The following is an 18,248-nucleotide window of genomic DNA, read 5'->3' on the forward strand; positions in this document are numbered from 1 at the left end:
AGATGGAAAGAGCTGTTATCAGTTATATCATTCTAGGAGTCCATTCACTTTTCTTGTATGGATTCAGCTCAGGTGTCCAGGTAGCTGATCATGAAGTGTGTGGTACAGGCAGTGTCCTACAGTCTTAGAGGGGCAGTGGTAATTGGTGTATATACCAATATCTGATTGCAGCAGGGGGTCACACTCTGACCAAGGCATGGGGCTGAGAACTGACCCCCGAGTGTCTCTGAGAAAAGTGCATCCCTGTTCCCTAGAGTGCGTAGGGTGGGCTCTTCAGACAGACCATGGGCTCCTAATAATTTGGTTGTAAAGACTGGGAGGTACTAGTTATCCTTGGAACCTGGTAGTGGGTGGCTCGGTGACCTGAGTGGAGCTATCAGTCCTTAGGCCCATCATGTGGGTAGGTAAGGACCCTGTTTAATGGGCAAATCAATGCCAAACATCACCCACCTCTCTGCTGCACAGCTGTAATGGTTAGAGTCTGCCAACAAGGGTCTAGCCTCCTGAAATAGGCCCACACAGGTCCATGCAGAGGGGAAGTGTGTTCAAAATCCATGGACTGTTTATGCCTGGACAGGAGCCATTTCTGTGCTGAGCTCCCCTGGTTAGTGGAACTGGCAAATTATCTTTTCCCCCAATTGCAAATTTTTTCCTTCTCCATGGCTGGCAGGATGGTTCTAGGCACTCAACGGTGCCTATCTCAGGCCCAGGGAATCCAGGTGCTGAAGCTGGCTTATGAGTGGGGGGCGTGGTAAAACATACGGAAGTACTTAACTTTTGCTGAGTGCGCCATTCTTCTCTGGTTCCAAACGTATGAGTAGGCTGTGTGGCTGGCTGCTTCTCCCTAAGGAAACTGTGGCAAAATGCTAGTACCAACCCGCTGCCGCCACTCCGGAATGATGCCTGAGGGTTTTCCGAGATTCAGGCCCAGTAATTCCTCTCTGCTTCTGTACTGTCTCTTCTTCCCCCTTCCCTTCTGTTCTTTTTCTAAGCTTGCCTTTGATGCTAGGGCTTCTAGCTTGTCATAAATATACTCGTTTCACTTTTTTTTTTTTTTTGGGTCTTTGTTGTATAGAGGGTTCGCCGGGAGCATCTGTCTATTCCACCATCTTAGCTCAGCCAGCGTAAACAAAATCTTTTGGATTCTCTAAAACTAAGAGAAACAGATCACAAATAGTAATCCTGCAGTGGTATAATTATAGGTATATGGTTTAACAGTTCTGAAATTGTCGTATGTATTTACTAGGTTTAGACAAATAAAGAAGTGTATTTTAATAATGGGAGTCCCTGGTTGGTGCAAATGGTTAACATTCTCAGCTGCTAACTGAAAGACATATGTTCAAAACGTTCACATTTCTAATGAAGACGATTCTTTACAAATTTGATCAAAATTTCACCTTTTATAAGAAAGTGGGTTTCTTATTTTATTACTCATAAAATATGAAGTAAGGATGAATATTAAGCAACTTATTAATGGATATAAATATTACATAGAAGTCACCATCTTAGGTCCTCTGTGGGATGCAAGGATGAACATAACTCTTCTCAAGAGAGATTTGCTAGAGAGAGGAGTGAGCAGGTTACTGTGAAAACCAAGAACCCCTTCCAGATTTCCCTCATGGTCTATAATACAGCAGAGATGTGGCCTGACTTCGTCTGGTTTCCAGGAGATCAGTACACAGTCTTTGCTGAGGTTAAAAATAGTTCCACATCTTTTGAAGGTTTCTGATGTTCTACTTTTTATGTCCTGAAAAACTGCCTTTAAGCTATTATAAAATAAAATATGATTAGTGTGGGTGTTGCTAGTAGTTGGAAGGTATGCAATGATTTTACATTTTATTCTTCACAACAGAAATTTTACTCTCTAAAATCAAAAGGAGATAGCTGTCAAGATTTTAATGGACAGAATTGATAAACTATTACTACGTTCAAAATAGCATTTGAATAGGTGGGAACTAACTGAGTAGGTTAGGAAAATGGAAGAAGTTTTTTCTTAACTTTTCCGGATATCCATTTGGATAAACAGACTTATGGACAAGATAACTGTGAGACAGAATTACAAGAGAATGAAACATTTTTTTCCAAAAAGCTTAATAACTCAGTGTCATGGATTGAATTGTGTACCCTAATAATACATGTCAAATTGATTAGACCATGATTCCCAGTACTGTGTGGTTGTCCTTCATCTGGTGATTGTAATTTTATGTTAAAAACTATTAGGGTAGGATTGCAACACCCTTACCCAGGTCACATCCCTGATCGAATGTAAAGGGAGTTTCCCTGGGGCATGGCCTACACCACCTTTTATCTTACAAGAGATGAAAGGAAGGGAAACAAGCAGAAAATGTGGGACCGCATACCACCAAGATAACAGTACCAGGAGCAGAGCGAGTCCTTTGGACTTGGGGTCCATCCGTGGAGAAGCTCCTAATCTGGGGGAAGATTGATGCCCTGAATTTGGACTTTTACCCTACTTCACTGTGAAGAAATAAATTTCTCTTTGTTAAAGCCCATCCACTTGTGTTATTTCTGTTACAGCAGCATTAGAACAACACACTCAGGAAGATAATTTCATGGAAAATCCAATGAGCCATAATCCAGTGACAGAGTTGATAAGATATAAGGTTAGCAGTCACTTTTCAATTTGTGCTTCAGTCAAAATGAAAAATAAATACATTATGCCTCTTTCAGTTCAAAAATAAAAATGTTTCTATTCAAATACATACATGTACATTTTTAGGAAGCCATACAGAATGTGGAACATTAAAGATCGTGATGGAATAAGAAGACAAACCAGTGAGTAATTGAAATTTTTCTATTTTTTAAATAATTGGGTTACTTATTCTGTCTTGTAGCAATTGTATTTAGTGTACTCATATGGTCTTGGCAATTAGACCCATAAATCTTAGGGTTAAAAATTTAAATATATTACTTGTAATAAGGCAACTGATTTCTTACATCCTAAAAAAAATGATGAGTTGTTACTTCAGGCTTCTAAGTTTGACTTTTATTTTTGGTAAGTTAAAGTAGCCCATTTCTGTTTCTAGGAGATAGATTGTCTAATAAATTATCTGAGTGAAAAGAAAGGGCTATGTAATTCTTATGACTGTTTCAACAAAATTGTAATGACAGTTTGCATAAATGGGACATAAAATGACAATTATTTTATTCATTGACTCCCAAAGATGTGCTTTGTTGTGTGAAGATTTCCTATCTGCTACTGTATTTTTAATATAAAAGAACTAATAAATGTGTATTAAAAGAATGCCAACAAGACCTTAAAAATAAGAAAAAATTTGCATGGATTATACAGGATATTTTAGAATATTGGAGATGAAGATGCTGATCATGATGAATTATATCTTTCACCTCTTCCCCTTAATACTATTTTTGTCTAAATGGGATTAAAAGAAGAATAATTGAAGAGAGAGAGAGAAATGAATAACTACACAGTGGTCACAGAGCTTGTCCTCCTAGGCCCTTCTGATGATCCTGACCTTCAGATTGTGACCTTCCTCTTTCTATTTATCACATATGTATTAAGCTTCACTGGAAACCTGATTCTTACCACCTTAACCTCGGTGGACTGCCATCTACAGACACCTATGTATTTCTTCCTCCGGAACGTCTCCTTCCTAGAAATCTCCTTTACAACTGTATGCATTCCTTGATTTCTGGGTGCAATTATCACCAAGGATAAGACCATTTCCTATAACAACTGTGCAGCTCAACCCTTCTTTATTTTCATGAGGATGATAGAATTTTACTTTCTGATGGCCATGTCCTATGACTTCTATGTGGCTATCTGCAAGCCCCTGCATTACACAAGCACCATGAACAGGAAACTCTGCTCCCTGCTTGTGTCATGTGTGTGGCTGAGAGGGTTTCTGACCATATTCCCACCCCTTATGCTTCTTCCCCCCCCCGGCTTACTGTGCTTCCCAAGTCATTGATCACTTTGCATGTGACTATTTTCCCCTCTTACAACTATCTTGCTCAAATACATGACTCCTAGAAGTAATTGGTTTTTACTTGGCTTTGGTTACTTTGCTATTCACTTTGGCATTAACGATTTTGTCCTACATGTGTGTCATCAGGACTATTCTGAGAATCCGATCTTCCAGTAAGAGAAAAAAAACTTTCTTCACTTGTTCCTCCCACATGACTGTCATTTCCATCTCTTATGGAAGCTGCATCTTCATGTATGCCAATCCCTCTGCAAAAGAAAAGCATCATTGACCAAAGGAGTTGCTATTCTGAACACCTCTGTTGTCCCCATGCAGAACCCCTTCATTTATTCCCTGAGGAACCAGGAAGTAAAACAAGTCTTCGAAAACTTCCTCCAGAACATAGCGTTTTCTACAAATTGGGAGTTTTTTTTTTTTTTAGGAAAAATACAGATACATGTGGTTGACATGAGTTGGAATCGACTCCACACCAACAGTTGTTTTTTTTTGGGGGGGGCGTATAAAGAACAATTAAATATAAACCTGGAATTCATAGATGTTTGTACAGGTATGCTTGTTCTTTTAGAGTCTCTTTACCTGTCACATCATTTGATCTGATATTTTGCAAATCCTTCACTTCAACTGCTGTGCCTGAGTTTCTCCAATGCAGTGTCTATTAACATATTTTAAAATATGGTAAAGCTTATTTCTCCTACTGAATTTTCTGAAAACCTTACATTTTCCTTGAAGGCACACTGTAGTTAAGATGGAGTAAAGTTGTTTTAATTCTGTTTATTTTCTCAGCTCTTAAAAGACACAGGTATTATTGCTTCGTACTTCAAATGTAGTGTTTCAAATGTATGTAATTTCTTGTGTGTTTTCAGGGTGAATATTGATAGTGTTTTCAGTAATGTTTATAGAATTTCCACGCTCTATATCATTGTTCATTAAATTCAGTTCAATACATACTATTGTGTTGCACTTTGAATACAGAGCTTTATACTTTGTGAAATTTAATGTACATTTTCTGGATAAATATTGATCATGATATTAAGTAATTTTTATAAAATTTTCATGTTTTTAAAACTTCTTAGGAGATATTCATAGTTTTTCTAAAACATGCAGAGTAAATGCACTAAAACTAAAACACATTTCACTTCTATTTTTCTGTAAATTATATAAGTTCCACGTTGCAAACTACAAAAATAAATTTAGGCTACACTATCATTATTTTGGAAAGCCTGGTAGCGTACTGGTTAAGTGCTACGGCTGCTAACCAAGAGGTCAGCAATTCGAATCTGCCAGGCACTCCTTGGAAACTTTATGGGGCAGTTCTACTCTGTCCTATAGGGTCGCTAGGAGTCAGAATCGACGGCAGCGGGTTTTGGTTTTATGATTATTTTAATTATATGAGCCGCACAAGTTATATGAACAGTGTTGTGATAATGATTCATCTGGCTTAAAATATAAAACATTAATTAATGGCTATATTTTAGAAGAATTACAATTTCAAACTTTCTTTTTCTTTTCTTGTTCTCGCAAATTATGTTGACTAGAAAATTTTGTTTAACAGACTTCATTGTTAAATTCTAGACTACTTACAAAGTGAAGTATAAGAAAATAAAATAAAAAACTTGAAGTACTTGTCAAATCATGAAAAGTGTTGTTATGCAGATTCTTAGTATAATTCAAATAAGTTTTGGTCTTTATATGTATCTATATGTTTTTAAGATCTGGAACACAATGCGTTCCAATATGAGAAATGAACATAGTGACTTCTCTCTGAGGAATTTAAAACCTGTAAGTCTTGGTGATACCTTACACTTGTCTGTGATTTAAATAGTCTCAGAGATCTTTTACATGTCCCTTTTATTCATGTATTTATTCATCTCTTTATTCCCAAGTTTCAGTATCTACATAGGAAATGATAATGACTTTTGTGCTTGTTCATATCCAGTGTAAGGAAAACAAGTAAACTGATGATTATAATCCAATTGTATAAAAATTCCATAATATCTCTATGAAGAATACACTGTACAGGCACATGAAAATATTAAGGTTATAAATATAATAGGCTTGCCCACATTATTCAGAATTTGGAAAAAACATTACACCAATAAGGAAGGCACAATCATTGTTATTTTTATGTATTAGGATTACAGTCATGATAGAGACAGCAGATAAAGGGAATATTTGCTACATTGCAAAGCCTTGCATAACTAGACATTCCATTAATAATTAACATTTAGTTAATACTTAAAAGTATTACACACACGACCAAGTATAAAAGCTTAACTATTTTTGCACACTCCTATGACATAGTGGGTTCCTTGGGTGGTACAAACTGTTAATGCTGCACTCTACTGCTAAACAAAAGGTTGGAGATTCGAGTCCACCCAAAACTGCTTCAGGAGAAAGGCTTGGAAATCTACTTCCAAAATATAAGCCATTGAAAACCCTATGAAGCACATTTCGATTTTTAGGCACATGGGCTTGCCATTGGACAGCAACAGTTCTTTTTTTTTTTTAACGACATATGTAGTAATCATTCTACGTGACTACATTTTATGTTTTTAAACTTGATTGGCATCTGGCATGGCGGAACAATAGCTGTCATTCTGAGCAAACTAAGTAAACGACAGTCTGCAACTATAGACAAAAAGAAAAATACTTATCCATGTACGTAGATTTGGGGTTCCATCTGAAATTGAGTTAAATTTGGTGTATTCATAATTATTTAATACATTATAAGCAATAAGGTTCTTTTTTTCTGGTTAAATAAATAATGACTGTTATTGAAGTACTGAGTTATGATACCTAACTTTCCACTTACCATCAATAAAAACATAAGAAAATTAGGCATGTTAGCTTTTCCAACTTCAGTGTCCTCATTTTTTTTAAATAAAGATGATAATACTTTAGTTTTTATGCCATATGCTTACTGTGGAAACCCTGGTGGCATAGTGGTTAAGTGCTACAGCTGCGAACCAAAGGGTTGGCAGTTCGAATCTCCCAGGTGCTCCTTGGAAACTCTAGGGGGCAGTTCTACTCTGTCCTACAGGGTCGCTACGAGTCAGAATTGACTCAACAGCACTGGGTTTTTTTGTTTTTTTTTTTATGCTTACCATGAGATGAAACTATAAAAGATATACATGGATTAATTTTTTAAAAGTAAGAAACGTTATTCAAATGTAACACTAGTGTTTAAGAATCCAACAGTATGAAGGGCTTAGGTTTTGCTCCAAATCTATGACTTTGTTTATATGTGAAATAAGATATATATATATATATATAATTTTTTTTTAGGCACTCCAATCTATTGTGCACAGGTGAAATTTCTTTCCCAGCTCTTAATTTCATATCATGTAAAGCCATTACTTGCTAGTCACATTGAGTTTAGTCTGGTCAATGGAAAAATATCAGCTTCATATTCAACTAGCTTCAGCCAGGCATTGAAATTTGGATGGAGTCTCGGGCTCCTTTCATTGCCTCTTCTCTACTCAGAGATAGTTCGTGATTAGGACAAAGGCAGAAGACAGATGGAAAAGGACAAACACCTTTTATTTATCTGGTGCTCCTTTAAATCTCTTTTGATTAACATTGGATCTTTGTGGGAGGGTGTCTAAATGCAGATACTCCTATATGGTGCATATGAGTAAATTCAATGGACTTCACACAAATTGCGGTGCTACAACCAATCCCTCACCAGTATACACAACATAGAAAATTGTATTAGTGTTCCTTAATCTGGAAGCAGCTAACCTTGAAAGGGTTCTTGCAAAATGCCTAAAGTGTGATTACCTTTTCTGATGTTTAATTGATCTAAGGGAAACCTGCACATTCTTGGTTTAACAAGTAATAATTGTAATGACTACTTCACTTCTGCTCACTCTCTGTGCCCAAATGTCTCTCTGAAATTCTCTTTCTCTTCTACTCAAATTGAGAGGGCAGAGCAGCAAATACGGTGTGATATACCAAATCATTGTAAAGAGAAGCCTGTCATTCTCAGAAGCACTGCGTATTCATGTATCTGGTTCTCTAAGACCTTTTAAACTTGACCTTGAGAGTCATTGTCAGGTTGCAACATTCACAGAAAATGGAGGGAAAATCGTTTCTAAGCTGATGATGACATGGTTCCATTAATCTTTCTCTTTTAGCAACTCCACTGTATACGGAATAATGAGAGATTCTAGATAATGGTTTCTGGTAGCAGAATCTGTCCAACTGCCAGTTATTTGGCTCTGTAATGGTTGCTTGACCCCCAAATTATCTTGACTGTAGGGCGTTATAAATTGAATTGTGCCTGCCCCAAAATATCTGTTGCAAGTCCTAACCCCTCTACCCGTGGTTATAATTCCATATGGGAATGTGTTTTTTCGTTGTGTTAATAATGTAGCAAAAACAAACAAATAAACATTGCCGTTGAGTCTATTCTGACTCACAGCAACCCTACATGAAAAAGTAGAACTGCTTCACGTGGTTTCCAAGGAGTGGCTGGTGGATTCAAACTGCCAAAGTTTTGGTTAGAAACAGAACTCTTAACCACTGTACCACCAGGTTTTCCAATAATGTAGGATGTGTCTTAAATCAATCTTTTTTGAGATATAAAAGAGCAGATTAAGCCAGGGATAGCAAGCATAGTCGGAGAAGGTAGATACCATGCCACTTGAAGATCACCAAGGAACCAAGGAACAGAAGCTGAAAAGAGAGAAGGACCAACCCCTCGAAGAGACACAGATAGAACGCCTTCCTCCAGAGCTGGTGCCCTGAATTCAAACTTCTGTCTAGCCTCCTAAAATGTGAGAAAATAAATGTGTTTTTTAATGTCACCCACTTATTGTATTTCTGTTATAGCAGGACAAGATAATTAAGACATGAAGGTTAAGCATTTGATTTTTATAGCTGTGGAAAGTCAACCACAATGCCAACCCAGAAGAAAATTTTCTTAGCATCCTCTTACAAAGACATGAAAACAGCTTGGCACTATTTCCATTTTGCATATCTTTGTAAATTAATACAGTAGAGGAACCAGCATCCAAGTTTAGATGAATGAGGAAGTACACATAAGTGAATTTTCTCATGAGAATTATGCTGTATGACAGTACACTAGGCAAAGGAATGGTATATCATCCCTTTGATTAATTATAAAGACATCTAGAACTGTTTCTTAAACTCGCTCAGCCTCAGATGCATTGGCTCAGTTGTTTATGCTCAGGGTAGATCTGAAAATATAGATAACAAGTATATTCACTCTCAGTTCAGGACAATCCTTGCACAGAAACAATAGGAAAGCAAAAATAATAATAAATTTTATTGAAGATATTGGAAAGTAAAAAAAAAAAAGTATTTTAGGATTAAAATACAATATATTAAAGAATTCAGAATGATAATCCCAGCAAAGGAGGTCACTTTTCCCTGCCCATAATGGACGAGGTAGCTGAACAGATAAATCAGGAAATCTTCCTAATAGGTTAAAAAAAAAGAACAAAAACTGGAGTATAGGACTTGCCAAGTTTGTGAAGCTAGAAAAATTTATACTTTCAAAGTTTATTTAAAAGGTTAAGCCATAGAAATAAGAGTGGGGAGAAGATAGCCTTTACCCTAAAGAAAAGCTTCAAATTATATCAATTCATGGATTTAGATTAAGATGCCTTTGAATATTAGTGTCCCTAATCATCTGCTAGAAAAAAGCCTAAAATCTCTGTAGGAAGATATCATTGCCCTAAACACCAATATATTTCTATAACTTTGTCACACAACTCCTATCTATCAGAAACAATACCCTGGCACATGAGCAGATAAAGCAATATAAATAAAATCAAACAAAGCTAACAATAAAAACAGAGGAAGAGTGGCTATAGAAAATAGACTCAAAAGGCACAAATGTTAAATTAGCTATGCTTAATATATTCAAAAGATCACAGTAAGAATTGTAATTTTGATTCAAGTTCTTAGAATTACTGAGGAAAAAAAATCTGATATTTAAAGCTCTCCTTAATAACTCAGTGGAGGAGTTTAAGAGCAGATTAACACAGCCAAAGAAAGAGCTAGTGTACTGGAACAGAACTCAGAAGAGTGAATATTTGAGAAATACTAAGGAAAACTAGAGAAGAGGGTAAGAGACAAAGAGAATAAGGTGAGAACTTCTACCAGATGGATTAATGGGTTTCCAGAAAGAGAAAGGAAAAAAAAAAAAAAAAAAGGAGAGGCAATTTTTGAAGTGATAAACCAAAAAAAAAAAAAAAAAAAAATCTGTTACCTTTGAGTTGATTCTGACTCATAGCGACCCTAGATAGAGTAGAACTGCCCCATAGGGTTTCGAAGGAGCTGCTTTGGATTTGAACTGCCAACTTTTTCGTTAGCAGCCAAGCTCTTTTTTTTTTTTTCCTTCTTTTTTGTTTTAATTATTTTGTTATTGTCATTGGGAATATACATAGCAAAACATACACCAATTCAACAGTTTCTACATGTACAATTCAGTGACATTGATTACATTCTTGGAGTTGTGCAACCATTCTCACCCTCATTTTCTGGGTTCTTCCTCCCCCATCAACATAAACTCACTGTTCCCTAAGATTCCTATCTAATCTTTTGAGTTGCTGTTGTTATTATAGTTCTTTTTTTATTGTGCTATAGGTTTTTTTAATAGGTTTACAGAGCAAATTAGCTTCTCATTAAACGATTAACATACATATTGTTTTGTGACATTGATTGCCAACCCCATGACATGTGAACACTGTCCACTTCTCAATCTTGAGTTCTCTATTTCCAATCCTCTCTGTCAGACCAATAAGTCTGATCTTTTTTAGTGAGTTAGAATTTTGTTCTACATTTTTCTCCAGCTCTGTCCAGGACCCTCTATTGTGATCCCTATCAGAGCAATTGGTTGATGCAGCTGAGCACCATCTAGTTGTGTTGGACTCAGTCTGGTGGAGGTCATGGTACTTGTGGTCCATTAGTCCTTTGGACTAATCTTTCCCTTGTGTCTTTCGTTCTCTTCATTCTCTCTTGCTCCAGATGGGGTGGGACCAGAGAAGTGTCTTAGATAGCCGCTCACAAGTTTCTAAGACCCAAGAGGTGACTCACCAAAGTAGAATGTAGAACATCTTTACAAATCATGTTATTCCAATTGAGCTAGATGTCCCCTGAGACTATGGTCCCCAGCCCCTAGCCCAGTAATTCTGTCCCTCTGGAAGTTTGAATGTGTCTATGAAGCTCCCATGACCTTGCCTTGGTCAAGTTGTGCTGACTTTCCTAGCATTGTGTACTATCTGACCCTTCACCAAATTTACCACTTAACCTATTGTTTAGTGATTTTCCCTCCCCACTCTTCTCCGCCATAACCATCATAGTTTCTTTCTGTGTGTAAACCTTTCCGTGAGTTTTTCTAACAGTGATCTCATACAGTATTTGTCCTTTCGTGATTGAACTTCACTCAGCATAATGTCCTCCAGATTCATCCATGTTGTAAGATGTTTCACAGATTCATCATTGTTCTTTATTATTGCACAGTATTTCATGTTGTGTATGTACCATGGTTTGTTTATCCATTCTTCTGTTGATGGGCACTTAGGTTGTGTCCACCATTTTCCTATTGTTAATAATGTCGCAATGAACATGGGTGCACATATGTCTGTTTGTATGATGGCTCTTATTTCTCTAGGATATATTCCTAGAAGTGGGATAGCTGGATCATATAGTATTTCTATTTCTAGCTTTTTAAAGAAGCCACCATATCTTCTTCCTAAATGGTTGTACCATTTTGCATTCCCACCAGCAGTGCATAAGAGTTCCAATCTCCCTGCAACCTCTCCAATATATGTTAATTTCTTTTTTTTTTTTTTATTAGTGCCAGTAATGTTGGGGTGAGATGGTGTCTCATTGTAGTTTTCGTTTATGTTTCTCTAATGGCTAGCGATCGGAAATATTTTCTCATGTGTCTATTAGCCATGTGAATGTCTGCTTTAGAGAAGTATCTGTTCATATACTTTGTCCAGATTTTAATTGGTTTGTCTTTTTGTTGTAGAGGTGCTGGATTTTCCTACAGATTTTAGACATTGCAACTTTGTTGGACTTGTCATAGCCAAATTTTTTTCCCAATCTGTAGGTTCTCATTTTGCTGGGTTGGTGAAATCTTTTGATGAGCATAAGTGTTTAATTTTTAGAAGATTCCAGTTACTAGCTTATCTTCTGGTGTTTGTGTATTGTTGGTTATGGTTTGTATGCCATTTATGCCATGTATTAGGGACTCTTGCGTTGACCTTGTTTTTTCTTCTATGATCTTTATAGTTTTTGATTTCATATTTAGGTCTTTGACTTATTTTGAATTAGTTTTTGTGTATGGTGTGAAGTATGGGTTCTGTTTATTTTTTCCAGATGGACACCTAGTTTTGCCAACACCAATTGTTAGAAAGACTGTCTTTTCCCCATTTAGTGGACTTTGGGCCTTTGTTGAAGATCAGTTGACCATAGGTGGGTGGATTCACATCTGCATACTTGATTCAATTCCATTGATTACTGTGTCTGTCATTGTACCAATACCAGGCTGTTTTGACTATTGTAGCTGTAGAGCAGTTTCTGAGGTCAAACAGTATGAGGCCTCCTGCTTTATTCTCCTTCTTCAATAGCGATTTACTTATCTGTGGCCTCTTACCTTTCCATATAAATTTAATGATTAGTTTTTCCATCTCGTTATAGAATGCTGTTGTACCGGCATTGCATTGTACTTGCAGATTGCTTTGGGTAGCATTGACATTTTCACAATGTTGAGTCTACCTATCCATGTGCCTGGTATGTTTTTCCATTTATGTAGGTCTCTTTTGGTTTCTTGCAGTAGGATTTTGTAGTTTTCTTTGTATATGTCCTTTACGTCCTGGTTGGATTTATGCCTAAGTATTTTATTTTTTTAGGACTTATCTTAAATTGTATTGCTTTACTCATTTCCTTTTCCATGTTCTTTTTATTGGTGTATAGGAATCCAACAGTTTTTTGTATGTTTATCTTCTATCCCGCTATACTGCAGAATCTTTTATTAGTTCCAGTAGTTTTCTTGTGTATCTTTGAGGAGGTTTATGTACAGTATAATATCATCCTCAAATAGGGATAGTTTTACTTCTTCCTTGTCTATTTGAATGTCCTGTATTTCCTTTTTTTATTGCTGTAGGTAGGTCTTCTGGCACAATGTTTAATGGCAGTAGTGATAAAGGGCATCCTTGTTTTGTTCCTGTTCTCAGGGGGAATGTTTCCAGCCACTCTCTGTTGAGAATGATATTGGCTGTTGGTTTTGTTTAGATGCCCTTTATTATGTCGAGAAATTTCCTTTTTATACCTATTTTATTGAGAGTTTTTATCAGGTATGGGTGTTATACTTTATCAAATGACTTTTCTGAGTCTATTGAGATAAAATTTTTTTTTTTTTTTTTTATTGAGATGACCATGTGATTCTTTTGTTTTATTTATGTGGTGGATCACATTGACTGTTTCTCCAATGTTGAATCATTGTTGCACAAAAAATTTTTTTTTTTCATAGCTGGTATGAATTCCACTTGGTCAAGGTTTTTTTTTTAATATGATGCTGAATTCTATGGGCTAAAATTTTGTGGAGAGTTTTTGCATCTATATTCATGAGAGATATTGGCTTGTAATTTTCCTTTTTTTGTGGTGTCTTTGCCTCATTTTGGTATCAGGGTTATGCTGTCTTCATAGAATCAGTTAGGAAATATGTTCTGAAATAGTTTTAGTAGTACTACTGTGAATTCTTCTTTGAATGTTTGGTAGAATTCTCCAGTGAAGCCATCTGAGCCAAGGCTGTTTTTTATTGGAAGTTTTTTTTATTACCTTTTCAATCTCTTCTCATTATGGGTCTGTCCAGATTTTAGACCTCAGTTTATGTTAGTTTAGGAAGATAGTGTGTTTCTAGAAATTTGTCCATTTCCTCTAGGTTTTCAAATTTGTTGGAGTATAGATTTCTTAGTATTCTGTCATGAACCTTTTTATTTCAGTTAAGTCTGTGGTAATGTCCCCCGTTTTATTTCTTATTTGGGTTATTTTTGTCTTCACCTGTTTTTCTTTTGTCAATTTGACCAATGTTTTGTTGATTTTGTTGATCCTTTGATAGAACCAACTCTTGGTTTTGTTGCTTCTTTCTATTTTCTATTTCATTCACTTCTCTCTGATTTTTATTATTTCCTTTCTTTTCATGGCTGTGGACTTCTCCTACTCTTCTCTTTCCGTTTGTCCAAGTTGTATAGCTAGTGTTTTGATTTTGTCCATTTCTTCATTTTTGATGTGTGCATCTATCCCTATTGACCTCTGAGCACTGCCTTTTCTGTGTCCCAAAGATTTTGGTATGGGTTTCCATTCTCATTTGAGACTTTGAATTTTTTTTAATTCTCTCTTTGATATCTTGTATTACCCACTGGTTTTTAAGCTGGTTGTTATTTAGTTCCATATATTTGATTTTTTCCTTGCTCTTCTTTTTATTAATTTCTACTTTGGTTGCTTTGTGATCAGAGAAGGTGCTTTGTATTATCTCAGTGTTTTGGGTTTTGTTTAAGGTTGCTTTGTGCCCTAAGATGAGGTCTATTCAGGAGAACGTTCCATGTGCATTGGAAAATAACATGTACTTTGCTGCTGTGGGGTGGATTGCTCCGTATATGTCTATGAGGTTATGTTGGTTGATGGTGGCCTTTAAGTCTTCTGTATCTTTGTTGAGTTTCTTTCTAGATGTTTTGTCCTTTACCAAAACTGGTGTGTTCAAAACTCCTACTATTATTGTGAAGCTGTAAATTTCTTTTCAGTGTTGTTGGAGTTTGTTTTATGTTTTTGGACCCATGTCATTGCTTGTGTAGATATTTATTATTGTTATGTCCTCATGGTGGATTGTCCCTTTAATCATTACCTAATGTCCTTCCTTATCTTTTGTGATTTTTGTTTTGTAGTCTATGTTATCTGAGATAAGTATTGCCTCTCCTGCTCCATTTTTGTTTGTCATTTGCCTACTATATTATTTTCCATCCTTTCATTTTTAATATATTTATGTCTTCATTTCTAAGGTGTGCCTCTTGTAGACAGCATGTTGATAATTTTGTTTTTTTAACCCATTCTGTCACTCTCTGTATCTTTACAAGTACATTTAAGCCATTTACATTCAGTATGATTATTGATAGGTATGAGTTTATTGCTGTCATTTTGTAGTGCTTTTTTTTGTGTGTGTGTGGTGCAGATGTTTTCTTCATACCTCTTTCTCTCCTGTACTGAATTCCTTTTGTTTGTGGATTTTTTTCATGTCTCTCACTTTCATAGATTTTATGTTTATTGAGTGTCTATGTTATCTAGTGCTGCTATAGCAGAAATACCACAAATGTATGGCTTTAACAAACAGAAGTTTATTCTGTCACAGCCTGGTAGGCTAGAAGTCCAAATTCAGGGCGTCAGCTCCAGAGGAAGGCTTTCTGTCTTTCTGTTGGCTCTGGAGGGAAGTTCTTGTCATCAATCTTCCCTGGTCGTGGAGCTTCTCAGCACAGGGACCCTGGGTCCAAAGGACACTCTCTGCTCCCGGTGCTGCTTTCACGGTGGTATGAGGTTGCCGTCTCTCTCTCTCTTTTATATCTCAAAAAAGATTGGCTTAAGACACAAACTCTTCCTATAGATTGAGTCCTGCCTCATTAACATAACTGCTACTAATAAAAAAAAAACCTCATTAACTGATACTAATCTCATCTCATTAACAACACATAGGCAAATCACATCAGATGACAAAGTGGTGGACAATCACACAATACTGGGAATCATGACATAGCCAAGTTGACATATTTTGGGAGGACACAATACAACCCATGACACTGAAACTTTATCTTTTTCTTCTTTATTTTAATGAGTAGGTTTATTAACTTTCTTTGTGGTTATCATAAAATTTACACCATCTTCCTAAGTTTAAACCAGTCTTTTATTACATGATATCACCTTGACTTCCTTTCCATTTGAAAATCGTGTACCTACACTGTTTATTCTCACTTTTATTGTTCTGATGTTGTTGTCATTTGCAGATTGACTTCCCTTGTTCCCTGTTGTACATCTTTTAGTTTTCTTTTGTCCTTTAGTGCTCATTAGCTAGGTTGGCACCTGGCTGATACTCTCCTGTGTCCTAGATTCAGGTTGTTGTCTGATGTCATTGGTTCGCTAACTGAAGGACTCCTTTTCATAATGCTTGTAAGTTTGGTTTGGTTTTGACATATTCCCTTAATTTCTGTTTATCTGGAAATTTCCTAATTTCACCATCATATTTGAGTGAGAATTTTGCAGGATGTATTATTCTTAGCTGACAAATTTTCTTTCAAGTTTTTATATGTCATCCCATTGCCTTCTTGCCTTCATGGTTTCTGCCTAGTAATCAGAGATTAGTCTTATAGTATCCCCTTTGTATGTGACTTTTCATTTTTCTCAACTACTCTCAGGATTCTTTTTTGGTTTTTTTGTTTTGGCAAGTATAATTACAATATGGTTTGGTGACTTTCTTTTGAAGTCTATTCTATATGTGCTTTTTTTTGAGCTTCTTGGATGGTCAGCTTTTCATTTTTCATTATATTAGGGAAGCTTTCTGTCAGCAAGCCTTCAGTGATTTTCTCTGTGTTTTCCATTTTCTCCCCCTGTTCTGGAATTCCTGTCACTCAGAAATTCTTGCTTCTGTTTGTATCCCACATGGTTCTCAGGTTTTCTTTATTCTTTTTTCAGATTTTTCTTCAAACAAAGTGGTACCCAAGGATTTGTCTTCGGTTTCACTGATCTTGTGTTCCCTTGTTTCAAATTTGCTCCTAAAACCTTCTATTGCACTGCCCATTTCTAAAATTATTTTGTCTTCTGGATTTCTAATTGCTGTTTTTGTATGATTTCTAATTGTTTATTTATTTTGACATTTTGCTCTTGTATTGTTTCCCCAAATTCTCCCTTTGCTTTGTGTTTTCCTGATTTTTGTCTGTATTTTCCATAATTTTGTCTATTTTTTCCTTAGTCTTGTCTGCCTTTTCCTTCATCTCTTTCTTAATCTCTTGGAGAGTCCTGAATATTAGACTTTTGAATTCCCTATGAGGTAATTCCAGTGCCTTTACTTCTACCAGAGGTCATGTGGTGTTTTATTTTGGTTGCTTTTTGGACTCATCCCGTCCTATTGTTTTTAATATGTTTTGATATTGTCTGTTGTTTCCAGGACAGTCAGGAATTATTTTCTTCCTTTATTGATTGTAGATTTGCTTGTTTCATCCTGTTTTTTGTCTTGTTTGGTTATATCTGAGCAGGCAGGCTGGGTGTGTTTTGTTGCTTGTCTGTGGGCATACTTCTCACGACCTCGCCCAGGTGGGCAAGGCTGGTTGCTCAGCTATGATGCAGCTGGGAAGGTCCACTAGGGAGGGGGGAGAAGGAAGGATCATTTGCAACATGAACGTGGGTTGACAGGGAAGTGCTGATGTGGTTCAGAGGTCCAGGGGTTTGGACTGATGCCTCTCATGGGTACGGCACTTTGTGTGTGGTGTAGATAGGCAGGAGGCAAAGGAGAGAATGCAATGTGTGGAACTAAGCAGGTGACAGAAAGAAGAGAAATAAGAGACAGAGAAACAGAATCAAAACAAAGCAAAAAATGGAGAGGCAAAAGAAAAAGAAGTAAATACAATGGCAGTGTGGTGGAATTCAGCAGGTGGGGCAGGGCATACCCAGGGAGGCCATGTGCTGGTGACTTTCTAGTTGAGAGATCCTAGCTCAGCCTGTTGAGAAGGTGCATGGGCAGTGCATGGACCTAGGTGGACTGGAGAAAGGAAAGGAAAGAAGGGAAACAGAGAGAGGAAACAAAACAACAACAAGAAAATAAATATGGTGCTGAAGGAGCCTGCTGTTGGGGGCAGGGTGGAAGCAGGGTGATGACAAGCTGATGTCTTTCTCACCGGCTGGTGTCGCATGGCCTGTCAGGAAAGAGTGGAGGCAGTGCAGGGCCTAGGTGGAAGGAAGAAGGAAAGGGGAGAAGAAGAAAGAAAAAGAAAAATATGGTGCTGAGGGAGCCAGCCTGTGGGAGTAGTGCAGACCCAGAGAGGCCGTGTGCCAGAGGCTCTCTAACCAAGTGGTGCAGCAAGCCTGTCAATAAGGAGGGGGCAGCTCACAGGGCTAGGTGGGCAGGAGAAAGAAAAAGAAGGCATGAAGAGAGACAAAAGAAACAACTACTAAAAGGAAAAAAAGCAAAAACAAATAAAAATTGTGCTGAGGAAGCCAGTTGGTGATGATGATGCAGAACTGGGGAAGCGGCGTGCCAGTGTAGCT

Source organism: Loxodonta africana, unplaced genomic scaffold (assembly GCF_030014295.1).
Source record: "Loxodonta africana isolate mLoxAfr1 unplaced genomic scaffold, mLoxAfr1.hap2 scaffold_416, whole genome shotgun sequence".
Lineage (NCBI taxonomy): Eukaryota > Metazoa > Chordata > Mammalia > Proboscidea > Elephantidae > Loxodonta > Loxodonta africana.